This window comes from Solanum lycopersicum, chromosome 6 (assembly GCF_036512215.1).
Source record: "Solanum lycopersicum chromosome 6, SLM_r2.1".
Taxonomy (NCBI): domain Eukaryota; kingdom Viridiplantae; phylum Streptophyta; class Magnoliopsida; order Solanales; family Solanaceae; genus Solanum; species Solanum lycopersicum.
In genome coordinates this window covers 28,952,401-28,979,812 of record NC_090805.1, presented here as the reverse complement: position 1 = coordinate 28,979,812, position 27,412 = coordinate 28,952,401, and the positions used below count along the sequence as shown (strand labels likewise).

General features: G+C 34.7%; 2 long non-coding RNA genes across 2 annotated transcripts; one reads left to right on the top strand and one right to left on the bottom strand.

Moving 5' to 3' along the window:
- Window positions 1-376: 376 nt before the first annotated feature.
- On the top strand, window positions 377-10,883 carry LOC104647848 (uncharacterized). The gene is made up of 2 exons (XR_741866.4): window positions 377-7,568; window positions 10,634-10,883. It is a non-coding gene; the product is annotated as an uncharacterized lncRNA (long non-coding RNA).
- A 5,106-nt stretch (window positions 10,884-15,989) lies between these two features.
- LOC112941632 (uncharacterized) lies at window positions 15,990-20,019 on the bottom strand. Its single transcript, XR_003247055.2, has 3 exons — window positions 19,514-20,019; window positions 16,434-16,461; window positions 15,990-16,292 (listed from the first exon to the last, which is right to left on the bottom strand). It is a non-coding gene; the product is annotated as an uncharacterized lncRNA (long non-coding RNA).
- Between the last annotated feature and the right edge of the window lie 7,393 nt (window positions 20,020-27,412).

Sequence of the window (27,412 nt, the reverse complement as noted above, 5' to 3'; positions counted from 1 at the left end):
TTCTTTTTATTTTAATATTTTTATTTTTATTCATCATAACTTTTTATATAATATTTTAAAAAGCTTACTTAATTTATCTGGATATCTAATCTTTTTTAACCTGTAATTTCTACCATATCGCCTTAGCCAATATTCAGTCATATTTAATCTCCAATATCTAAATCATCATATAAATCATACATGTCATAATAAAGCTCATCTTGTATACTTTGTATGGTTAACTCAGTCCAACCTTGGGTTGTTATTTCTATTATCTCATATGTTAATAATTTATTATAAATTTCTCTTTTTATATCAGTATTAAGATTTTTTAATATATAAAGTAATAATATCTTATGATCAACATCATCGTTTAATAGGTAAGTTTCCATTTTTATTATTTTCATTTTTCACTAAAATTTTATTCCTTCCAACCTCTTAATAAATTATACTTGCTTATTATGAAAAAATAATGATTTAATAATCATCTCGTCTGGTCACTACTACAGCTTTCTTCTTTGATTAGTTACCCTAACAGCGCTTCAACTTTGTTTACTCCCCTAAACGACCTTCTCTGCCTACCGGTTTCAACCTTAGGATGGCATAGTCTGGGCATACTTATTCGAAGAATATTTCTGTAGCAAACTTTCTAAAGATGGTTATTATAACATTATTCAAACATGATAAATAATTATAATTAACAAGAGATTTTCAAGAATAAATTAATTTAGCTACTCAGCTAATCTCACATATGACGGTTGTATTGATATTATGTTTTCATGCAATTCCTATTGAGCTAATGACTATGATTATACAAGTAATTATTCTCCTATGACCTAAACTAAGTTATAATTATTAAATACAGAAATTAAAAAAATTGACCTATCTTAGCACCGAATGAACTTGACAATGAGAGGTGTTGGCTTCCCGTGGAGGATGAATCACCCTATAGTTTCATATGAGGTGTTGACTCCCCTATGAGAGACACTCACCCTATGGATTCTTATGATATGAGGGATACAATTGTCAATAGGCATGTAAAGGGTTTAATAAATATCTCCTAGTTGTGAGTGCACTATGAAAAATATCTTAAAGTCAAATATTTCAAATATGTGTGAAATATCACCAATTTTTGTCATGAGGGCACTTGAAATATGCGGTTTGGTACAATTCAAAACCTGTGTTTGAAGTAAGATGAACGAATCTTGTCGATCCTTAAGTATGTTTGAGGTACAACATGAAATTGTAGGAATTACCTTGAAAAAATTCCTAAATAAAAAAAGAGAGAATGAGAGATTCAACTACAATCCTAACTATTGGTACCAATTGTAGTCAAGATTTGACTATCTCATCACATTCTTTATTATTCAAAAAGAAAAGAAAAACAAAAAAAATGTGAGCAAGCACCCACTCTTTAATATTTTTCAAACTTTATTTTAGAGTATTCCCATTTAAAAGTTGTCTTTTCGAGTTATTTATTATAAAATGTGTCATTAGGTTAATTTTGTATGTGTGAGAGTCCTATTTTACTTTATGGGGTTGTCCGTCCCAAAAAATGTGACATGTATTTTTTTTCTCTAGGATTTGAATATCACATGGAATATTATTTTCCTATTTTATCATGTTCGTATTGTGCATTTTATACTGATGATCTTGTCTCAAATTCTTAGCAGTATTTATCATCTACAGGATTGGAACTACAACTGACTTGATTTATGGCTCAACAGGATACATAGGCGTCACGACAGCTCGATCATATACCCAGTGTGATTTTTCTTTGTCCTTATAATAAACACTACGACAGAATTTTTGAGAGTATCTAAAAAATTTACAACAAAGGTGTTATCTCCAACAAGTCAAGATTGGAGATCATTTTGAGATATGCCGAAAGTTTTACCTTGGACAGAATTTTTGAGGAAGACCTCAAAAGTACCAATAAATGTTGTGAGAAGTTTGATAGAAACTTCAAAAATCCTTCAATGCTTAATATTCAAAGTCATCTTGCTAATCTCGAGCACTTTTTTTGGCGAGACAGCAGCTCCTCGTACAAATCCCCCATAAGTCTTGAGTCACAATAAACTCAAAATTATCAAGAATAAAATGTTTATTACTTACATGTGTCAAAATGGTCAGGCGTTTGTACACATTCTCTTTTATAGAATCTTTTCTCAAGGTATCTTGACTTAGTCGCAAGCTAAGGCGATATTGTATCACCAATTGTTTCTTTTCAAGTACCGGAACAGGTGAAAGCATTGGGGCAATGAAACTTTCAAGACACACAATTCATCCACCTCATAACAGTGAAAAATCATTGGGTCATCCATCACTTGCATGTTTATTGCATTTTTCATTTTCTGAGATGGCCATTGCATTTTTCATTTTCGGAAAGGATAATTGTTTTTTTTTCATTTTCCAAGAGGGCAATTGCTTTTTTTATTTGTAGAGAGGGTCATTTTATTTTTTTACTAAGAAGGAGATCGCATATTTTATTAGCCGAGAGGGCCATTGCATTTATTTACCGAGAAGGCAATTGCATTTTATTTTCCGAAAGGGTCATTGCATTTTTATTCCGAGAAGGCGATTGCATTTTTATTTGCCAAGGCCAATGTATTTTTTATTTAAAAAAAGGTCATGCATTTTTCATTTACCAAAAGGGTAATTCATTTTTATTTTCAAAGAGGGTCATTGCATTTTATTTGTCAAAAGGGTCATTGCAGATTTTATTTATAAAAAAGGTCATGCATTTTTCATTTTAACAAAAAGGTCATGTATTTTTTATTTAACAAGAGGGCCATTGCATTTTTCATTCGCCAAGAAGGTCATTACATGTATGTCTCATATATTCGAAGATGAAGGATTTGACTTATATATTTTCAACGTTCAAAATGGCGGAAACTTGCATTGAAGGATATCTTCATTTAAGTCATGTTTAGTGGTGAAGGATGTACACCATATCTTTTCAACATTCAAGTTGGTGGAAACTTGCGTTGAATGATATTTGCATTTAAGTCGCATCTATTCAGTGGTGAAGGATGTGCACCATATCTATTCAACGTTTAGGTTAGTAAAACTTATGTTGAAATATATTTTCGCATCTATTCGTAGGTGAAGGATGTGCATCATATCTTTTTAACGTTCAAGTCGGTGAAAATTTTCTTTGAAAGATATTTGCATCAAAGTCGCATATATTCAGTTTTGAAGAATGTGCACCATATCTCTTCAACGTTCAAATCGCTGGAAACTTGCATTGAAAGATATTTGCATTTAAGTCTCATCAATTCAGAAGTGAAGTATGTGTACCATATCTTTTCAACGTTCAAGTCGGTGGAAACTTGTCTTGAAAGATATTTGCGTTTAAGTCGCATCTATTTGGTGTTTAAGGATGTGCACCATAACTTTTCAACGTTCAAGTCGGTGAAAACTTACATTGAAAGATATTTTCATTTTAAGTCACATCTACTCAGAGGTGAAGGATTTTCACCCTATCTTATTCCACGTTCAAGTCAGAGGAGACTTGCGTTGAAAGAATTTCATTCGTCGTACCGATGGACATACATTCAAAATCCTACCGACGGATCATATTTTTTTTCTCATTTGTCCTACAGATGGACATACATTTTAAAATCGTACCGATGGATTATCTTTTTTTCTCTCGTCCTACCATGGACATACATTCCAATCCTATCAATGGATCATCTTTTTTTCATTTGTCCAACCGATGGACATACACTCCAATCCTACCTATGAATTATCTTTTTTCATTCATCCTATCGATGGACATACAGTCAAATCCTACCAATGGATTTTCTTTTTAACTCGTCCTACCGAAAGACATACATTCAAAATCCCATCGAAGGATCATCCTTTTTCATTCGTCCTACCGATAGACACGCATTCAAAATGCTACCGACGAATACCTTTTTATTCTTCTTATCGATGGACATTCATTTTTATCCTACCAATGGATCATCTTCATTTGTCGTATTGTAAGAGATGTGTTCTTCTTTCCTGCAATTTCGTCTCTACTAAGGAGTTTCATCTTTGTTTTTTCGAGAACAATCAAGAGGATGCATTCTTGGTGGAGCTATAAGTGCGGACTACTACAACAAGGACGTGACGCAACATGGAATCTTTTGGAGGGAAGTCTGGGATCGACTTCAATCACGATCTAACCAAATTTTTATAAAAATAAAAAACAAAAGGTTGTGTGTTTGACCAAAATGAAGTTTGTCAATTTTCGGTGTTTACGATTTCTTTCATCAATCATATCCAAATAAAGAGACAGTTGTTAACACCCAATTTTGACCTAACATTTTATAAAAAATCGTAATTTTAAGTTTATTTATTTAGTAGTTCAAAATATGTATTTTTTTAAATTTTAAATAAGTCTATTGATAACTATCCTTATTTGTCAAAATTTAGGATATTTTTATCAGTTATTCTTAATTATATTCTTCACAACTGGTTGAATATGTTGAATTTTTTTTTTTGATTAAAACGTTATTTTTGCTAAATTCATGTCAATAGTCATATTTATTATATACAATTTTTATACTTATTTTATTCATTATATTTGTTAATATTTATTTTATATTTTACACAATCTAAAATATTATTTAAATATTATGATTGAATTTTGCATACGAAGATTGATTAATAATTTTTGGGCCATAATGTTAAGCCCATAATACTAACAATTCACTATTTAATAACAATTAGGTCAAAAACAAGTGTGATGGATAATTTTTAAAGAGCAAACAAGAAAAGCCCAATATACTTTTTTTCCTATGATACTCCAAAGAATAGCTGCCAAAATTCCCTCCAATCATCTTTTCCAGTGAGCTTCACGTCTTTATCTCCAAAGTTTGCAAACTTTACTCACGCCAAACGGCAGACATAAACACCCACAACCACCCCTCTTCTCTCCAACCGGGACTCCCTCTCCCTCTTCTCTTCTCCATTCCCAGAAACCCACCAAACAACCGACTAAAACAACTCTTAAATCTCGTCCTTTTCCAACCGAAATCCCCCAGCATGATCCACCATTGCTCCACCAACCAAGATCGTAAACCAACCACCATTTCCATTCACAAAACCACCAACTAAGGCCTCCAAATAACCCCAATTTCAGTGCCTTCTCTATTTTCTGACCGAAGCAACTCCAAGTGATATGCCAACACCAAGAGTAGTTGACCCTCACTACAACTCAGCTCACCGAAAAATCACCTCCCAAAATCACCCTCGTCCCCGGCAAAACCCCAACGAAATGGACCAACAACAACCAAACAACCTTCGATGAAGCCAAAAATCAACAAAAAACTAGAACTACAATATGCCAGCAGATTCCGACCTCTAAACCCTGTTTTGAGGGTGTATGAGCTCTGACGACCACCACAAAGTTTAAGTCTCCAAGATCCAATGGATAGCGAAACCATCACAAACAAGATTTGTCGGCCAATAGTTTTATATCCATCTCAAGTTCATCGTTTCCTATTCTTTTTATAAAAAACATATTTTTTGTTTAATTTTGGTTTAAATGTTAACTATTACTTAGGTCGGATTCACTTTATATTTTTATTTTTCTAATGCTATTATGTTCTTTTTGTTTTTGATTTATATTTCTTTGCTACATTTAATCTTCCATGTTTTGTCCATTTTTATTGGTTTTATTTAGTTATATTGTTTATTTTATTTATATATGACATCTATTAATTTATTAAGGCTGACGCTTTTTTTTAGAGCTTCAGTGAATTATTTGTGGATTATTTCGTTTATTTCATTGTACTATGTTTTGTTTGAAACTCTTATCAACACTACTGCATTCTCTATTTTTAATATCTTAAATCTGATGCAATTTAATTTAGTTTTATGTCTATGTCATGGTATTTGTTTATTTCTTCCTTGCTGTTAATACACTTCAATTTGCTATTGTCTAAATGTTTGTTTTTATAAAAAATATATTATTATGTTGACTTTGTATACTTTTTATAATTATTCTCGTGTTTGTGGAATTGATTATTCCATTTACCCATTATTTGCTCTAGTTTTTTTAGTTTCCTTATTTTGATTATTCGTCATTCATCATTTACATATTCATTTTTTATGTTTTTTTCTCTAGTTAGTGCTACTAATTAACTCTCAAGATATATTTTAATCTTTTGTTAACTTGTGTGGTTTTGGTAAAGTTTTATGTTACTTTTATTAACCATCTTATTATTTTATTATTTTAATTTACTTGCCAATATGGTTGTGGTTGCTCTAGTCGTATGATCATGGGTAGCGTGTCTCATGTAGAAGAAGCCAAGAAAGACCTAGTGAAAGATGTTCATAGGTTGGCTCGTTTGGGTGTTAGATTGGAAGATTCTCTAATTGGTGGTTTAATGATCCATCATAACTCTGAATTGTCTTTGGTGGTTGAGGTGACATCTAAGAAACACCTTGATGAACCATTGATAAGTTGAAGGAGTCAGTTCTTGGTAAGCTTAATGAGTTATTCTCCTTAGGGGTAATGGTGTCTTGAGATATCAAGGAAGATTATATTTGCCCAATATGGATGACTTGAGAAATCGGATTCTTGAGGAATCTCATGGTTCCCGTTATCCCATTCATCCGGGTTCTACAAACATGTATAATGACCTTAGAGAAATGTTTTGGTAGGAAGGCTTAAAAGGGGATATAGTATAATTCTATATGGGTGGTTGTGGATAGGTTGACCAAATCCTCTCCTTCTATTCCCGTCAAGTCTACCTACTCGGCGGAAGATAATGCAAGGATCTTCATAGATGAGATTGTGTGTCGCCATGGTATTATGTTATCCATCATATCGGATAGGGGTGCACAATTCACATCTAGGTTTTGGAGGTCGTTTGTAATGACCCCAAAAAATGAAATACGTCAAACTAGAGCTTCACATCTTCTTCATGAATTAATAGTGTATCTAAATAGTGCATATAATCACTAAAAGTCAGTTTGTGAAGTTTGGAATTCAAACGTCCAAAAAGTCCAACACAATCGGAAAATGTGCCTTGGAATGTGCTAGTGTATCCTTCATTTTGGTGCATGTTTTTGGGTAGTGTTTGCTATCTAATACCAGTGGGGATGAGCCTAGTACCTACCAAGTGTCAAAATGTTCGAGTACGACTCCTCCGGGATGACCCTAAGGGACCCCAAGGAGGACACAAACGTTTGACAAAGGAGCAGCCCAAGGCAGTGTGTAGGGGAAGATTTTGAAGCCCAACTCGCAATGCGCCTGTAGAACGAGGCACACTGCCTCAAAATGCTGAAAGCCAAGAATCAGCAGATCCCTCCTTGACGCGCATCGAAGACCTCTTTTTGGCCGCGTCGTTTTTAAGTAAAATTTGAATTTTAAAAAGGATCCAAATAGTGTAGGGATTCTTTGGAAACTATGGGGATCATTTATGGACTGATTTAGGTCATTTTAAACCTAATTTCACCCACCAATTCAAACCCTAAAGATCAAATAAAATTTCTCCAAAAACCTCCATTTTCAAGAAGCTTCAAGCTCCAAGGAAGAGGACCAAGTTCTTCACGTTTTCTTCACCAAATTTCGTGGGTTTCTTCATATTAAGGTATGGTAGTCTTCCTTGAACCTTCTTTCATTCAATGAGTCATTTCAAAGAGATTTCAAAAGGATTTAAACTTCAACATTCTTTATTCATTGACTTTAACTATGGGTCTTTGCATGAAAATACTTTAATGATTAAAATGAGTCGTAGTTAGCTTTAAATGGTAATTTTTACGTCAAAACCCCAATGGAATCATGTTTATTCTTTTTACCTACTTTTCGCTTATGAAATAGGTTTAATGAGTATGATTAGATAATGTTAAAGTTATTGTTTATTGGTGGTTTTATTGAGTTTTAGATGCTTCCCTAAGGGATATTTTATGATGGGTTATTGGATATATTGTTAATATGTTTTAAAGGCTTTGATAAAGGGTAACTTGTTCTATCTTGGTTAAGTTATGTTGAAGTAACTCTTGAGTGGTATGGTCCACCTTTGTTGACGGTGTTTAGTTGATGTATATGAAGTTATATGTGTACTGTGAAAATAGCCTTGAAGGCATGATATGTGATGTGAATTGATGATTTTGATATGTATATTTATGATATGTATTTGAAGGTTGAATTGAGTATCGTGAAGGGTTTATATATAAATGAAGTATGTATTTGAAATATGAATTATGATAATGTGTAAATTGTGATATATGTGAGTATGAGCATGTCTAGAAATCAATGTTATGAATGATGGTCATTATGGAAAGGTGTGCTCACATGTACTCACACACACAAAGAGACACTTGAATGCATGAATGAAGTCAATTAATGAAAATGGGGTATTGTAGGGTAGACACTCTTCATGAGTAGAGATGAAGTGTCTAGACCATCCCAACTATTCCTAAGCATGAAAAAGGGGGATTTTTGAGTGAACACTCTTAGTGTGTTGAGAGAAGTGTTTAGTAGCAACCTCACTTTTCTCGATGAGCTATTCAAAGATATGTTAGAGGTTTGATACCTTTTCTGAGTTGAGAAGGGGTGTTCAATAGTTATATCTTAACCTATAGTAAATGAATGTGTAAGATTCTGTGGGGGAGTTATACTTAGCACCAAGAGGATTTGAAGAAGGGATAGGTACACTTCGTGAGTAAAGATGTTGAGTCAAATGTACCTCTTGAGATGGGTGCTTCTCGTTAGTAGAGAATGAGTTACTTAGTACCAATCTCCTTATCCCTTAACTATGCGCCCGCGTAGGTGTGTAGCTATTGGAGAATCCATGTAAAGGCTAAAGAATATGACCCTACCTTAGATATGTAGGCATCCCTCATCTGGTAAGGGTAGTATCGGGATTTCACGTCTTTCTCTCATGGTCTATGTCGGTTTCAGCTAGCCCCCACAAATGTATCTTAATTAACCAAGTCTTCTTAAGGGTGTACTACTTAGGGTAGTTTATGGAATGGGACGTTACCTATCCATTTCACAAGTAGCAATTTGGAGGGAGTCTTGGTGTCTCGTTATATGAAATGTATAAATGAGTCATGATATGATGTAAATGAAAGTAATGTGACTTTATCTTTATTGTCAAGGAAGCATTTTGATGTTATCACTTGTATGATGAAAGCCTAAATGTGATGAATGTGATGTGGCTATTCTAATGTTATTCCTAATAAGCACTAAGTGGAAGTGGTAGTATGGATGTTACTTTCACATTGCACTAAGTGTAAATTAGGGGTTTCCTTGGAGGATGGTTCTTATATGAAGTTCCTAAGTATATGTATGTTTTGGTAGTGTCTTGATATTGAGTTGTGACTTGTGTAAATGAAAATAAGTATGCTTATCCATAGTAATCTTTAGGATCTCCTAAGTAGGTATTGAGGTGATTGTATAGGCAATTTCCTTATGTCTTACATAGGGGAGCCTTAGGATAACTTAGGATATGAGTAGTTCATGTGTAATTTTGGGTTTACTGTAAGTATACTCTTATGTTAAGAAAAATTGAAGTTTTACCTTCTATGCTAAATAATAATACTATATGATGTTTTGTAATTTAATTCATGAAGTTTTTTTATAAAAATAACAATACTTGTATATAACAACTAAATTGTCCCTTTTTGCATGATTTTTGCATAATGACATACTTAGTACAATGTTTGTTAATACCTCGTACTTTTCTATCTATATAAGTTGGAGGCAAGTTAAAGTTTAGAAGGCAAACTTGGGAATCAACTCTCTCAAGTCTAAGTGTTTCCTCATATATTTGAGGGCATAGTCTATATTTCTTTAATTCTTCTTTGTGAATCATATTAGACTATTTATGTATTTATTTCAATGTAAAGGGTCGTCTCCCTAAGATTTTTAAGGTGTGTCTGTAAGATTGGCTTGTGACGACGTGACTTATTCTTTAGCTTTTATAAAAGATGTTTCTTATGTAATGAACATGAGTTGAGGACTTGTACAAGACCCCAAAGAATCTAGTTCGCCCAGTCATGACCCGAGGTTCTCCCTAACTTCTAGGGGGGTACTTTTGGGTCGTCAAAAGTATGTTGATGTTATGACTTTTCTGATGAAAGCCTAATATGTGATGAATGTGATGTGCCCATTCTAGGGTTATTCCTAAGGAGCACTAAGTGGAAGTGGTAGTATGGGATGCTACTTTCACATTGCACTAAGTGTAAATTGGGGGTTTCCTGGAATAGGGCTCTTATGTGAAGTTCATAAGTATATGTATGTTTCTATAATGTCCTGATATTGAGTGGGGAGTTGTGTAAATGAAAAGAAGTACGCTTATCCATAGTAATCTTTAGGATCTCCTAAGTAGGTATTGAGGATATTGTATAGGCAATTTCCTTATGCATAACTTAGGGGAACCTTAGGATAACATAGGATAGGAGTAGTTCATGTGTAATTTTGGGTTTACTGTAAGTATGATCTTATGTTAAGAAAAATTGAAGTTTTACCTTATGTACTAAATGATAATACTATATGATGTTTTGTAACTAATTCATGAAGGTTTTTATGAAAGTAACATGACTTGTATGTTTCAACTATATTGTCCCTTTTTTGCATTATTTTGCATAATGCCATACTTACTACAATGTTTATACTAACCCCGTACTTTTCTATACTCTATAAGTATAGGTTGGAGGCAAGTTGAAGTTTAGAAGGAAAGCTTGAAAATTGACTCTCTCAAGACTAAGTATGTCCTCATATATTCGAGGGCATAGTCTATGTTTCTTTAATAATTCTTTAAGACTCGTATTAGACTATTTATGTATTTATTTCAATGTAAAGGGTTGTGTCCCTAATATGTTTAAGGTGTGTCTTTAAGATTGCCTTGTGGCCATGAGACTTATTCCTCAGCTTTTATAAAAGATGTTTCTTATTATTATACTTTGGTGAAACGTTTAAATTCCGAAAAACTTTTCATACTTTATGTAATGAATGATAGATAAGAGGCTTAGTAAGACCTCAAAGAGGTCAAGCACGCCTTGTTCCAACCTAAGATGTAACAGCCCGTCTGACGTATATGCCTGTTCTATTCTTATATGTGTTTGCTATTGTTTTATGAGGCTCACAGTGTGATAACTGCTAATTTTAGTTTACCATGACTCAAATTATAGATTAAAACTGAAAAGGAGAGGCTGAATTGTGATAGTTATATCGGTCAGAAGATAAGGTATGTAAGGTTATTCGATTCGATATCCTTTTGCCATCAAAACTGATACTTGCGATTAATACTAATAAAGTGAATCTCATAAGTTCTATTCCTAGAAAAGGAAACATAGTGGCAGCGCACTATCTACAAATATCTAACAATATTTCCCCCTCTCCGTAGCACACAGAACTACTTCATTATATTATACTTGTGTAGTTACCCCCCCCCCCTATGTGTTGGTATAGAAATGTTATTTGCAAAAGCAAGTCTTGTGAATCCTCCTCTTTGTTGTTTGATGTCAATTGTGACATTAAGCTCTTAAAGTTATGTTTTGATGTTACATAGCTCCTTATGTCATTGTTATTTCCTTGAAGTATTATTTTCATGTCTTCTATTACTAGTCCATACTTCCGTATCTCCAAAATGGTTATGACCACCAAAATAACATCTCTAAAGAGTTATGATTATGAAAAGAACAATCCCAAAAGAGTTATGAACTGATAAACAACAATCTGAAAAATTAAAGAATCTAAGTGAATAAATCTATATACAAGTGGCAGCCCAGGGGCGAAAGCCTGGCATAGGTTCATCCCAACTGGTACATAAGGGTGGCAGATCAAGGGCGAAAGCCTAGCATGGGCCAATCCTAAATTGTGTAATTATGAGGACTGCATCCCAAGGGTTAATATTCCTAGCATGGGTCATCCGCTTCTACCACTGATCACCTGGTCACTTGTATCACATGCCCTACAAAGATTATAACATACAAAAAGTAACGAAAACAATGTAACTTACATGATCTCACAAGAGTAAGCAAAGATTGTCTTCTCTGTTGATCTATGCACTCATATGTTGATACTTGATTTCATTTGAGCCCTCGTATTACATATGTTATATTGCCTTAAATATTTAGTAAATTTTTTCGTACTGACGTCCCTCACTGGGAATGCTGTATTTTATGATGCAGGCTTAGGTACTCCAGCTAGTACACCTCCTCAGTAGGAGAATACGACACTCAGATACTTTTGGTGAAACTTAGTTTGATTCGTAGCTAACTGAGTCCTTGGTAAATTCATTTTGGTATTGTATCATAGTAAAGGGTAAGGAGGGGTCTGTCCCGACCTAATCTAGGTCTTCTATCTTTTTTAGAGGCTTTGTAGACGTATGTACATGGTTTAGTTGTGTCTTAAGGAGTTGTGGCCTCAATCGCCAAGTCTTGTATATAACTTTTTGGGTCTACTTATGTTGGTTTATCGCTGCGTCCTTTGTGAACTTGTCAAGAGATTTATAGTTATATACATAGTAAGAAAAGATTTCAAGTTCGTTTTCTCGGGCCCTTAGGCCATCGGGTGCCTATCTGTCTTATTGGGATTTAAGGTTTGACAAAAGTGGTATCAGAGCATGTCATCCTAGGGAGTCTACAAAGACGTGTCTGTTTAGAGTCTTTCTTATGGATGTGTCATGCACCATATGTATAAACAGAAGGCTACGGAACATGTTGCAGTTGTCTCACTTATTTTATTTCTTAGATCGTGCGATAGAACCAATGTTGTAGGTGAATCATACCTAATTTTCAAATTGTTTTATTATAGAAAATATGCCGGTTACGAGAAGGAGTAAAAGTACTGGTAAGCGAGTAGATGTGGCTGCCCAAGAAGGGACCAGCCAAGCTGTTCAAAGTGGGGCTCAAGATGAGTCTTTATTGCAAACTTCCCCGACGCCTCCATCTACTAAAGAACTAATGAGGGAAGATGAACTTCAGGAATCCCTTATTAATGCTACCGAGCCAAATTTGAGGAATGCAGTCCAATTATTGACTCATATAGTTACTGGTCATGGCCAAAGGCAAAAAGGTCCAATTGTAGGTACTAGCGGTGTAGATAGAGAAGATGAAACACAGATACGTTATTTTCTTAACTTGGACCCTCCATCAATCACCGGGTCAGATCCTAATGTAGATCCGCAAGACTTCATAGATAAGATCAAACACACTTTGGATATTATGCATGTAAGTGGTAAAGAAGCACTTGAGCTAGCAGCATATAGATTAAAGGGTGTGGCTATATTTTGGTATGAATCTTGTAAGCAATCTAGGGGAACGGATGCACCTTAAGCTACATGGAAAGAGTTTAGAAAGGTATTCCTTACCCATTATCTTCAATTGGAGATCTAAGAGGCCCGCGTGGGTGAGTCCTTAAATCTCCACCACGGAGGTATGAGCGAGAGAGAGTACAGTCTCAAATTCAATTCTTTGTCCAGATATGCTCCTAATGTAGTAGCTACCATGGAGGATAGAGTTCATAGATATGTGGATAGATTAGACCCATATTAAGTTAGAAAATGTACCATTGCTTCATTGAATAAAGATATGTTTATATAGAGATGAGCCTTTCCTCAAAAGTTCGAGGATCAAAGGCAAACAAGAAGGACATAGTCAAAAACATGGCATTCTAAGAGGGCCAGATCCATGGGGCAGTTTAAAACATACCAAGGTGAGTTTAGGCCTTAGTTCTTTAACAGACCACCTAGGCCATCATCTTTCTACTCTACAGCTAGTGCTCCACCCCAATTTCAAGGGTTTAGGGGCAATCAGTTTGGGGCAAAGAAGTGAAAGACAAGGCTCACAAATAGTGGGTCATCAAGAGTATGGAAGTACGAGCCAATAAAGGCCTCCTCGACAACCTTGTAAATAGTGTGGGAGGAATCAACTGGGTGCATGCAGGTTTGGACAGATTTTTGTTTTTGGTGTGGCGCACCAGGGCATATGATGAGAAACTACCTTCATAGGGGCGTGGGTGGCATTGCACAGCCAACTAGATCAGTTGTTGAATCAAACTCATTAACACCTTCTTTGGGTAGGGGGATACAGATGCCTACATATCGTGGTAGAGGATCTAGGGGAGCAGCTAGTTATAGTGGAGGTTAGAATCGCACATATGCACTAGGCGATTGACAAAATTCAGAAGCCTCACTAGATGCGGTTACAGGTACATTGTCCATCTTTTCACATATTGTATATGCATTAATTGATCCGTAGTCTACACTATCTTATGTTACACCGTTGATTGCTAGAAAGTTCAAAAGAACACTAGAATTATTAGTGAAGACATTTGAAGTGACTACACCGAATGGTGAGTCTATTATAGCTACAAGAGTTTATAGTAATTGCATTGTAATTGTTTGTGATCGCGAAACATTGGCTGACCTTGTTGATCTAGACATGGTAGATTTTGATGTTATAATGGGTATGGATTGGTTAACTTCTTCTTATGACACGGTAGATTGCCGATCTAGGATAGTTCATTTCCAGATTCCAAAAGAGGCAGTCCTCGAATGGAAAGGTAATATTGGGGCGCCAAGACGTAAATATATTTCTTATCTTAAGGCAAAGAAGATGATTTCCAAAGGATACATATGTCACCTGGTAAGAGTGAAAAATCTAGATGCAAAGCCACCAATCTTTCAATCTGTTCCAGTGGTAAATGAATTTCCCGATGTGTTTACTGAGGATCTTATAGGGTTGCCTCGACAATGAGAAGTAGAGTTTTGTATTGATGTGCTTCCAAATACACAACCTATCTCAATTCCTTTGTATTGAATGGCTCCGGCAGAAATACGGGACTTGAAGGAGCAATTGAAAGACTAATTAGAAAAAGGATTTACAAAGCCTAGTATGTCCCCATAAGGAGCACCAGTTTTATTTGTATGCAAGAAAGATGGATCATTAAGAATGTGTATCGAATACCGGCAGTTGAATAAGGTAACAATTAAGAACAAATATCCCCTCCCCAGAATTGATGATTTGCTTGATCAGTTACAAGGTGCTAGGTGTTTTTCATATATATATATATATATATATATATATATATATATATATATCCAAGAGAGCTTTCCGAACACAGCATGGTCATTTTGAGTTCTTAGTCATGTCATTCGGGCTAACAAATGCACCAACAACTTTTATGGATTTGATTAATAGGTTGTTCAAGATATTTTTAGATGTATTCTTAATAGTGTTCATAGATGACATTTTGGTGTATTCAATATCGGAAGAGAATCATGCTAATCACTTGCCGCAGGTTTTATAAATTCTCCGTGATTGTAAATTGTATGCAAAGTTCTCTAAATGTGAGTTATGGTTGAAATCTGTGGCATTCCTAGGTCATATTGTATAAGATGAAGCAATAAGGGTTCATAACCAGAAGATAGACGCAGTGAAGAATTGGCCAAGACCTACAACGCCTACAGAGACCCATAGTTTTCTTTGATTAGTAGGTTACTAGAGAAGGTTCGTTGAAAGATTCTCTTCCATCGCTGCACCCTTAACAAAACTAACACACAAAGATACCAAGTTTCAATGGAGTGATAAATGTGAAAGAAGATTCCAAGAGATGAAGAGTAAATTAACTTCTACACCTGTATTGGTACTTCCAGAAGTCACGAAAGTATATGTAGTGTATTGTTATGCTTCTGGAGTGGGATTAGGTTGTGTATTGATGCAGCATTGTAAAGTTATAGCCTATGGCTCAAGTCAGCTGCGGCCACATAAGAAAAATTATCCAACCCATGATTTAGAGCTAGCAGCAGTTGTGTTTGCTTTGAAGATATGGTGCCACTACTTGTATGGAGTACATCTTGACATATACACTTATCACAAAAGCTTGCGATATATCTTTAAGTAGAAGGACTTATGTCAAGATGGAATCAGACCCCAGATGAGACCGGCGTCCTAGACCTTTCAGAGGTCGCAGACAAGCCTACATATGTCATCTTTACTTCATCTAGGTTAATTTTTGCTGAAAATTTGAAATTTTTGTTATTTAAAATTCGTATAAAACATTCTATTTAAACTCATTTATTTTCACAATCAACCATCTAACATTAAGATAATCAAATAAAAGAAATAGTTCATCGCTGCATTAAATGTGTACTTGCCAAAACGGCACCACTACAAAATCTGAAATGAAGTGGGAAATGAAACACTAGTGGAACATGCTCAACTAGCTAAGAACTGCATCTAAGCTAGATAATAACAGTAGACAGCCTCGAAAGCATGAGGGTCTACCAAGTCCGGATGAAAGCTCCACGTCGGGATAACTGTAATGTTCTACCATACGATCTAACATCCACCTGTGCCTGCACCTAAAAATGGATACTTGTATGGAATTAGTACACACTTGTACTAAGTATGGGCATATACAAGCACACACCAAGGACATGCATGAGTAAGAATAGTTCTTTCCTAAAAACATGATTTATGGAAAGTCAAGTCAATGGACTTACCAAAATTGGATTAGGAAAGTCAATGGACCTGCCAAATTTGGATTAGGAATGTCATGCCATGAGTGTAACATGCATCATCAAATATATCATTTTGCAAACAGCACATAACATATTTCACATATCATATCACGTAGTTCATATCATTCTTTCATATGCCATGAGACCTTGGAATCATGGACTTGACATTAGGACTTCCCAAAATGAGGGCTCAACATATGGGACCTCACCTAGGGATCCTTCTTTAGCAAACACAAAGTATACTTCATTCATACATACGTACTTCATTTTTAATTCTTTCATATAATAGTGTAATCACCAGTCCTATCTAGGATGTAGTTTAAGACTCTCATCGGGTTTTCTTTGCAATGATCAAGAATAACCTAGCGTCATTACTTAAGTCTATCTCACCTCTTGAATATCCTATTCTTACACCTATGGTACCGTTCATTTCATTATGTGCATCATTTGAGGCTGGCCTCATTCATTCTTTGGGAACTTTAACTTTAACCGGTATAGATCATGTGAGCATCATGAAATTCAGTGTCTCCCCCACACCGAAAAGAAGTGGAATCACCAGCCAAAGTGACCCAAAACATGCTAGCGTACATATGAATTGAACCCCGCCAGATCCCTATATTGGCAGTATACGTTTGAAGACTAGGAGATATAAGGAGACATATACCCAGCATGCCGGATAGTCTCATCTCATGAGAGTTACGTGAACCTCCGCCCTTCCCGAAAGAAGGCATCACTTCTCATAGCTATCCTATCGGTGTTCATTATAAAGTTCCATTACGTTCAACTCATACATCACGGAAGTTGGCTTCTAGCATGAGGACATCACAGAACATTAGATGATTTCTCATCTCATCATTAGTATTAAGTATGCATTAACTTCAATACTTTCATTAGCGTGTTCATATAGACTGGTCTCTTCATTAACTTTACTCTCTCATAGGTGAGTATATTTTGGCAACATTTACTTAGAATCATTTGAGATTGCTCTCATCTTTCACATTAGCCTCTTATCATGTTGTCACCACATTGATTAACTTTAGCACATTTTCTTTTCATAATTACTCACCCCTTTACATGAATGTTCATTTCATCATATGCCAATGCACTTGTCCATTTAGTGTGTTTCACACTCTTACTTAACCCCTTCTAGGTTTTACATCATTTCATCACATACATCTTAGGTTCACTTACTTTTAAACTTATGCCTAGACTTATGAGTTAACACATACATGCCATGAGGCTTCATTCATAGTTTGTCTAAGTGATTCATGTTTACCCAAGATTATGTGGTACAAGACTTATGCATCTTGTAGATATGCCAAGATATTGATTTTGATCTTTTGAGGTAGCATTCATTAAATATTTGCTTACGTATGACTTATGTGTCAATACGGAATTGGGTAAGGGACCCAATTTCGAATCACTTGAACAACACTTAATCTTATTTTAAACTTGATAATTGCATTTTTCAAATTTGGGAGACCCTAGTTAGATCCAACCCCATAATATTTCTTTCTTGTTCCTGTCCCCTTTTTCTTTTTAAGGCAAGGAGGTTGTGGGTTCAATCCCCCACAAGCTCGTTATTTTTCTTTTAATTTATCTCTTAACTTTGTTACCTATCCAAGAGGTTGTGGGTTCAATCACAACTCTCCACATTTATTCTCCTTTATTTTTCTCCTAACTCTCTCATCAATTCAAGAGGTTGTAGGTTCAATCGCCACTCTCCACATTTTATTTTCTCCTTTATTTTTCTCCTAACTCTCTCATCCATTCAAGAGGTTGTGGGTTCGAATCCCCACAACCTCACTTTATTTTAATTTACATTTTCTCCTTACCTTATCATTCTTCCAAGAGGTGGTGGGTTAGAATCCCACTACTCTCAGTATTTTTATTATTTTAAAATTTCTCTTTACTCTCTTATTTGGTCGAGAGGTTGTGGGTTCGAATCCCACATCTCTCATTTTTTTTAGCTTTCATGTAGTGAGGTCTTGGGTTCAATCCCCACTGACCTCACATATTTTAAATTTATTTTGAACTTCTCAAACCTCAAGTGTTCTGGCCGAAACAACATCACCAAGTGCTGGAAATTTGACTAAAATTTCTAGCCTTGATTTACCAACATTTATACATTCGTTTTGTGGTATTTTCACAATTTGTTCAACGTGTTTTTAAGTGTAGATTCATTGTTGTTTTAGCTTAGATTTTTCCACTTAAGATCAGCCACCTTACACTTCATTTAAACAGCACAAATTACAACCCCACCCCCTCCCCAAAAAAATAATTTTGCTTTTTAAAAATATTTTCAACTTCAAATTTTATTTTCAACTCCTATCCCCCTCCCCTCCCCTCCCCTCCCCCCCCCCCCCGACCAGCCCACCACCACCCCCAACGCCAAAAAAAAATTAAAATACTAAAAAGTTCAAATTTTTATTGTATCACTCCTACCCCCTCCCCCACCCCACCCCCCAATTTTATTTTTTTTTAAATACTAAAAAGTTCAAATTTTTATTTTTTCACTCCTACCCCCTCCCCCACCCCACCCCCCACCACAACCCCAAATAAAAATTAGTTTTAAAAGATATTTTTAATTTCATAAATTATTTTCTACTCTAACAAAAATAAAAGATGTCTCTCAAAAATATTTTTCATTCATAAGTCAAACCCTAAAAATAATTTTCGAAAAATATTTTCTACTCACCAACCAAACATGAGAAAATAAGTCCAAAATCTACTTATTTTCCAGGAAAAAATTTTCTAGGGAAACATTTTCATGGAAAACATTTTGTTCATACCAAACACACCCTATGTTTTAAATGGAGTTGTGAAGTACTCCTATGAGCTTTGAATCATGATGATTATATGTATGTTGTTGGTTTGACTGATAGTATTGAATCTATTCAAAATAGGATATGAATATATCATAAATATGTTTGCCAAAAACAGCCATATTACAAAAGCTTCAAATTAAACTGTGAAGGAAACACTACGGACAAAATCAACTAGCTATGTCTATATTTAACTCTAAACTAAGTTGTAGCATCCTTGAAATCAAGAGGACCTACCAAATGGTCTGGAGAAACGCTGAAGTCCAAACCTCTGCAAGTGTCATCACTCTGTCCTCTGACTTGCACCTATAAAAAGAGTAAAGTGAATAGGGTTAGTACATCATTTTACTAAGTATAGAAAGTTATGCATGATCAACGAAAGCTTTTCCTAAGCAACATGCCATTTCTGGAAAGTCTAGTCATTAAACTTTCCTAATTCGTTAGTTGTGAATTGTGGTATGAATATGATGAATTTTAATGCATCCAAAGCATAGAACTCATTTTCAATATGATCACAAGAAATTAGTATCATACAGAATTTTAGAACCACTCGGGCGAGATTTTGAAAAATTGATTGCTCAAACCCGAGAGCTTCCCTTTGGGGACTTAGTTTATTTTCATTCTCTTTCTTCTTGTTGTTGTGTAGTTCAATAATTCCTTTGGTCCTATGTTTTACTTACAAGTGCAATGATTCGTTGTAGTCCCATACCTAGAATGAATCGATGTAACTAATCCAAGGACTAAGGATTGATTTCCCTACAATAGAGAGTCATTCTTTACACTATGTATTCATTAACATTTCATAAGCCATTCTCTATTGTGTATGCCATCTATTTCATTACTTTCATCTTAGGGAAGTTATGAGGTATTTAGTTAACATTATGTTTCTACTTCCATTTATTGGAATCATATAAGAAGTCATTATTAGGCCAATCTTAATTGACTTTGCCCATTATTTGCTAAAACTTCATGAGTGTGATATTGGTAATTAACATTCTTAATCTTTTCTTAATTGCTCACTTTGAACATACATTCCATCATCATCATTCGTTCTCACATTCATAATGACATCATTCGGAATAAGATCATGCAAGCGTAACATGAAATCCAATGTCTTCCCCACTCCGAAAAGAGGTGATTCACCGGTTAAAATGAATCTAGATCATGTGAGATACTCATGAAATCCAGTGTCTACCCCACACTGAAAAGGAGTGATTTCCGGCTAAGGCGAATCCATCTTAAGTGTTCACTCCACACCGAAAGGAGTGGCTCACGGCTATTCTGAACCAAGAACATGTCGTGAGCATTAGCCGACCTAGATCATGTGAGCTAATCATGAAATCCGGCGTCTTCCCCACAACAATAAGAGGTATAATCACCGACAAAAGTGAAACTGAACATATCTAGCTCGCTTTGATGGAAAACACTGGATAGTTCTTACGTTGGCTAGACATAGTTCGAAGACTAGGGACTTAATGAGACTACTTATCCACCTCTGTGGTAGCCTCATCTCATGAGACTTACACGTGCAAGCACATGCTCATAACACGTGCAAGCACATGCTTTTTATCTTTTAGAGTTGACTCAAGCATTATGGAGGTTTGCTTCTAGATTGAGATTTACTTACTCTTTTGATGACTTGTCATCCTTACTTTATATTGATGAAATGTGAATTGTCCTTACATATCATCCTTAGGTGTTAATGAGACTAGTCTCACACATTCTAACACTTTCATTCGTGATTATTCTTTTAACATTGTAGCTCAGGTGTAAGGAAGACTTGTCTCACTTTCTTTAAAGCCCTATTCTAGTCATATATTTAATTTATACCCCTTTAATTATGTTATAACTCACGTTACTTCTTTACTTTAGTGTAGTAGCTTCATTTCATCATTTATGGACGATGAGCATTTCTTTCAATGAGTTACATATGTTCATACTTCATTCTTTTAGAGCATGTTGGGAGTTTTTCCAATTAATGGCATGCCATTGGTGATGGATTCATTGTATTACTTTAGAATTGCTTATAATATCATTTAATACTCTAACTACACAAGATTGTCATATGATTAGTATTGGCATAAACATTTGGTATAGATTACACAACCATCTTTATTGGCATAGGCCAATTTTATATTCTTTCATGCTTGGTTTGATATGTATTTTAATCATTAGCCAATCTTTTCATTAATTTATAACATAAATTTATGGCCGTTTACATTCATTGAATTACTTGAGTTATCAGTTCAATCGTTTGGCTATATAATATTGGCATAAGATAAATATTGACATAAGCAATTGGTTATAGACTTCATAACCTTCTTTATTAGCATGAGCCAAAGTTTCATTCAATCATACTCAATTTGGGATACATTATTAATTTAAATAACACAAAATCATCAACAAGTCACATTAACAGTAGGTATGCACAACAAACCGTAATCATCTTCATACTTAACATTTTCGGACACATCTTAACATAGTATCATTCTATTAACCAATCTTGGTTCATGACTTTAGGGTAACGTTTTTAAGACATATTGGAAAGTATAATATTAATATTTGATGAATTTAACACCTTGACAATGTCATAATAACATAAATACAACGTTCGGACAAACAAATCAACACTTAAACAATTAAGGGTGTAACTAACACATCGTCTATTCATGAATCACGTTTTAAGCACTTAATTTTATACGATCACAACTTCATAGGTTAATCGACATTCATAATTAAAGAACATTACACATAAGATTAGCCTGCAGCACATATCAACAACATTATCTCTAACCTATTAAACATGGAATCAAAAAGCATACTAGGGACAACGGAGTTCAACGAGAACACGGGAACAACCCTAGTTTTCAAGATCTTTGAATCATTGAAAACAAAGTTCTATTGGAGGAAGAAGTCCAGTATAGACACCCATACCTTATGCATAATTTAATATACATATATCACCTTGCAATAAACCTTGAAGAAAACCTTGAATTCGCCTAAGAAATCTTTACCGTTTTACGTTTTCTTGCAGTTTGTCGTCTACTGGCTTAGAGTCGTGAGTCTCAATGTTTTGACCGTGATTTTTAGGTTTGGGAACTGATATTGAATTATACAACTTAGTTTTAATAAGTTAATTTAATAAACTAATTAATCAATTACCAAAATGCCCCTCCTAAGTTGACTAAACATAGGAGAATGTTGACTTGGCCAAAAATCTGGAAATTAGGGTCTACTATGGTTTCGGTCTATGTGTAAAATGCCTTTTTGATGTTTTTTATTTGTATCTCATGTTGATTATGTGTGTTGTTGGTAGGGCTACTAGTATTGAGTCTATCTTTTCCCTTCAAAAGACTTTTAATGTCATTCAGGGATAAATGTTCTTAAGGGGAGGATAATATAACACTCTGAAAGTACAAGACCTAATCTAGAACCTCACATGTTGAACTAAGGTTTATAACAATGTTTCTAAGACTAAAATAATGTTTATAAACCATTTAGGAAGTTTTAGAGTCAAGACGTCAAAGAAACGTCCAAGATGTCCAGAAGCTAGTCTAATTGTACTTGTAAAACCTGCTTAGGTTTGTGAAGGTTTGGGGGTGTTGTATGAGGTCTAAAACTTGTAGAGTGACTTTATATGGGTAAAAATATGTATATAGAGTGGAAACTTCCAGGTTCGACCACCCAAGGGTTGCCCTATGGGTCCACGAGAGGACCCCAAACATGGCTTGGCAAGCTACAAAAACAGCAGCCAAAATACACATGGAAGAGGCCTTTGGTAAAAAATCAAGTCTGCATCGCGGGAAGGTCACGGACTCTACTATCTCAAAAAATAATTTAGAAAATCTTGCGGGAGCAGCTCCGCGTCATGGACTTATTCTCCGACGAAAATATGAAATTTGAAATTCAAGTTTGACTTCATTAAAGGGTCAACTTAAGTGAGGTGTCTTTTGGATATTTCATGGGAGGTATATATATTGATTTAATCAAATTCCCAAATCAAAACCCAAAAGTTTCTCACCTCTCTCTACTTTCTCTCTCTATTCAACCTCTATTGAAGGAAGAAGTAAGCTTGAAGAAGAAGACCAATTTATTTAGGATTTCTCTTGAATTTTGAGGATTAATCTTCATTAAGATATGGGCTCTTTATTCTTGGGATTCATTTCCCCAAGAGGTCCTTTCAAAGTTGAATTCTAAATAACTCAATTCCAAGGATTTTCCTCTTTTAATGGGTTTTCTTATAATCTTTAAATTGATGGTTGATTATGATTAATTGCGTTTACCCATGGATAATTGAATATATATTGTTGACTAATTGATATTAATTAGAGAAATTTCGTATGGATCCTGTCCCTTTCCCCAATTTGCCTAAATCTATGATCTTGGTTATGAATTGATGAGAATTGAAGGATGTATTAATTATTAGACTTGTTCTATCTATTCTAATTCATTTATGTACTGCCTAGGGTAATGTATTGTTGGGATTTGATCTAAATCTTGATGAATTCATGATGAACCTTAAATCCCCCTAACTGTATGTTATGAATTGAAGTTATTTGGGATAGTGATGATACGATTGACTTAGTGCTTGTGTCAAGTACTATTGTGTGATGTTGTTACACCTATTGATGGATGAAATTGGATTGGTGTAGGTTAAGACAAATGATGATGGCTTATGAAGATGAATTGGTAAGACTTGTGATGTTAAACTTTTACTTCAATTCTGATGACTTTTACTTGGTGATGAAGTTCAATTAAAGCATGCCTTGTGATTTAATTAGGTAGGTGTTGGTATGATGATGAAATTGTAATGCCTTGATTATATGATTGTGAGATTATGCTTAAAATGAAATGAGATAAGATTGGTTACGAATTGCCTATGTGCCTTAATATGACTTGAAGATGCTAATATGTTGATCTCACATATGAGGGTTGTATTGAAAGGACATTCGCGTGCAATTCCTAATGATCTAATGATATGATATACAAGAGGTTAGTCTCCTATGACCTGCACTAAGCTATGATAAATAATAAATACTTAAAGACATTTCAAAAAGGGTCTTTAACTTAGCACCAAGTGAACTTCACAACGAGAGGTGTTGGCTTCCCATAGAGGATGATTCACCCTATAGTTCCATATGAGGTGTTGACTTCCCTCGAAGGGATACTCATCCTATGGTTTATCATGCGATGAGGGCTCCAATGCTAATGAGCATGCAGAGGGTTCAAGGCATATCTCCTAGTTCCTTAACTATGTTGCTCCCATAGATAGACTAGCTAGTGGATCCACCTAGGAAGCTATGTTATTTTTATAGTTCTATCTTGGCAAGTATAGAACCTTCTTTCTATGTAGGGTTCATCACACCGGATTTCATGTTTAGCTCACATGCTCTATGTCGGTTAAGGCAATTGTTAATGAAAGTAAAATAAAGTAGTAACGTGAACACTATTTAGGGTGACCAAAGAGGTTTGAGTTAGTCTAGGTAGGGGTATGGAACTCTACCTATACATTGCACTAGTTGGCCTTGAAAATTCTTAGAACGTTGTTCTTTTGTTATATAAAGTAAATGATTATGTATATATTGACTTTACATGTTGATGATTCTATAATGCTAGTTTCATTTATCAATATGCTATTGGTCTATATTGCTAAATGTGATGATGACTATTGTTGATGCTATGTTATGTGAAGATAGACATTACTTGTGATCCTTTTTTGGGTTTACTTGGTTGAGTAAGGTTATGGGGATTTACTTGGTCATTGCACTTGTGGAGTTGATAGTGGGTTATATGTAAGGGTCTTGTATATGTTGTAATGTTACGAATTCTTATATATGCTATGTTGTTATAACATGATGTTGGAGTTGTATTTATTATGTACTCAACTGTGCTATGATTGACTTGATTATACTTGATAATGTTGGTCTTGGGTTTTATATGATCTTATCTTAAGGAATATGTGATTATTGGTTCTTTGTTGTGCATAAGGCTTTTCAAAGTAACTTAGCATGGTATTGAACAAATCTTCCCTTTAGCATGATTTCAAGTATTTATGTGCATATTCCCATACTTAGTACAAGTGATGTACTAACCCATGTTTCTATGTTTACTACAAAAATCTAGGTTCCAGTCATTGAGTTTCTAGAAGACCATTGAAGAAGACTTGGATTCTCATTCTCTAAGTTTGGTAGGTCCTCTCTTTTCGAGGACGATGTCACTATCTTGCTATTGAATATTGTTTAGTATTAAAAATACTTTTCTTCATTCTCGTTCATTTGAAGACTAATGTTGTATATGTCCATATGTGGTGTTTATTATAATGAAGTATGGACTATGTCCAATGTTGTACTCATTTTAGATGTTTTAATATGAGATGTATTTTACACTTCTTATGAATCTATATTGTTATCTTATGTATGTGAAATAAAAGTAGAATACTATGTAGTGAATTCATATGCGAGGGGTCTATGTAAATTCCCTATGTATATATTGTGTGTATGCGAGAGGTCTATGTAAACCTCAATATAGAAGTAATTAAATTTTTTTAATTTTCCGCAATTTAACCTATGAAATGTAGTGACGAATGCTAAGAGTTTATCTTAGTCCTCTTCGAGGACGGCGACGCTAGTTACTTCTGGGGAGGTGCTCCCCATATGTGACAATTCTTATGTGACCACCTTATTCATTCTAGACATTAGATGAAATTTTATTCATTGCTTATGCCACACACGTTTTCACATCCATGGGTGAATTCCTAGTGGTTGATCAAGTGAATTGATCCTTTGATTGTCCTATAAGTAGTGTGGTATCCTTTGGCACACATGGTCATTTTAATTATGACAGATTTAGTATATTTTTTGGGATAGTTATGTATATTAGTGATTATATACGCACAACTTTGCTTATAAGAACTTATAGAAGAACTACCTTGAATATTTACATCCGTACGATAGTCTTAATATTCATGTGGGGACATTGGATTTAGTTCTACCATTCCAAAGGAACGTGTAATCACAACTATTGATCTAAGCGCTCCAACTAAGTTTTTAGAGCATCTCTATGCTTGGGTTTAGGGGTGGCAGATAGTTCGATTGGATCGGATTGTGCATGGGTTGAATATGGTTTGAGACAAAGTGGTTTGGATTACAATCCATCCAAATATAATATGGGCAAATATGAATTTGGTCAAATATGGTTTAGGGAAAATGGGTTTAACCCATTTAAATAAATTTATTTTTCAAAAACATAAATGTACGGTACCCCCCCCCCCCCATACACACACAAACCTTTTACAAACCTACCCCTAAAATTGTTTTGTTTTCAAAAAACCAAAAAAATCTATTTTTTCAAAAAAACAAAACTACCCCTCCCCCCGGGAACCCCACACACACACACACACCCCTTCCACCAACCTACCCTAAATTTGTTTCTATTTTTCAAAAACAAAAAAAATTGTTTTTGCAAAAAAAATAAAAAATAATTACCCCTTCCACCAGGCACATCCCCACCCCCAGCCTTCCACCAACTTACTCTTTTTTTTTCCAAAGAAAAAAAAATTAAGTTTTAAAATTAATTGAATTTCTAAAAACTTAATATTAAATTTGTATTTTTTAGGACAATTAAGAATTTTGAGTGAAAGTGAAAATAAGTAATCTAAGATTCATCAAATTGATACCTATTTTTAACCCATTTTGACCATATTTGTAGATACACTTAAAATAGTTTGAAGTTCATATTTAACCAATTAAAGTGTGAGTGACCCAAGCCAGTAAATATGGGCAAATGGACTCATTATTATTATGGGTTGAAATTGTCACCCCTACTTAGGTTTATCGCTAGCTAGGTGGTTGATTGATCAATTTGTTTGTAAGTTAGGTGAGTTTGATTCCCTTTTGATTACTACCTGATGTATAAAGATGAGATTTTTTATAACTTAAGCTCGTGGAATGATTATATCGTAAGGGTGAAATCTTCATAAGCTCTATGTGGGTTTAGAAATAATGAGTGTGTTGTGGTTGGTTCACAGTCACGTTTGGTTGTTGTCAGTATTGATTTCAAATTTTATAACAATTTGCCTCTGTGGTTGTGTCATGATTTAGAGGGTTTTAGTTCCTAATGGATATATGTGTTAGTATG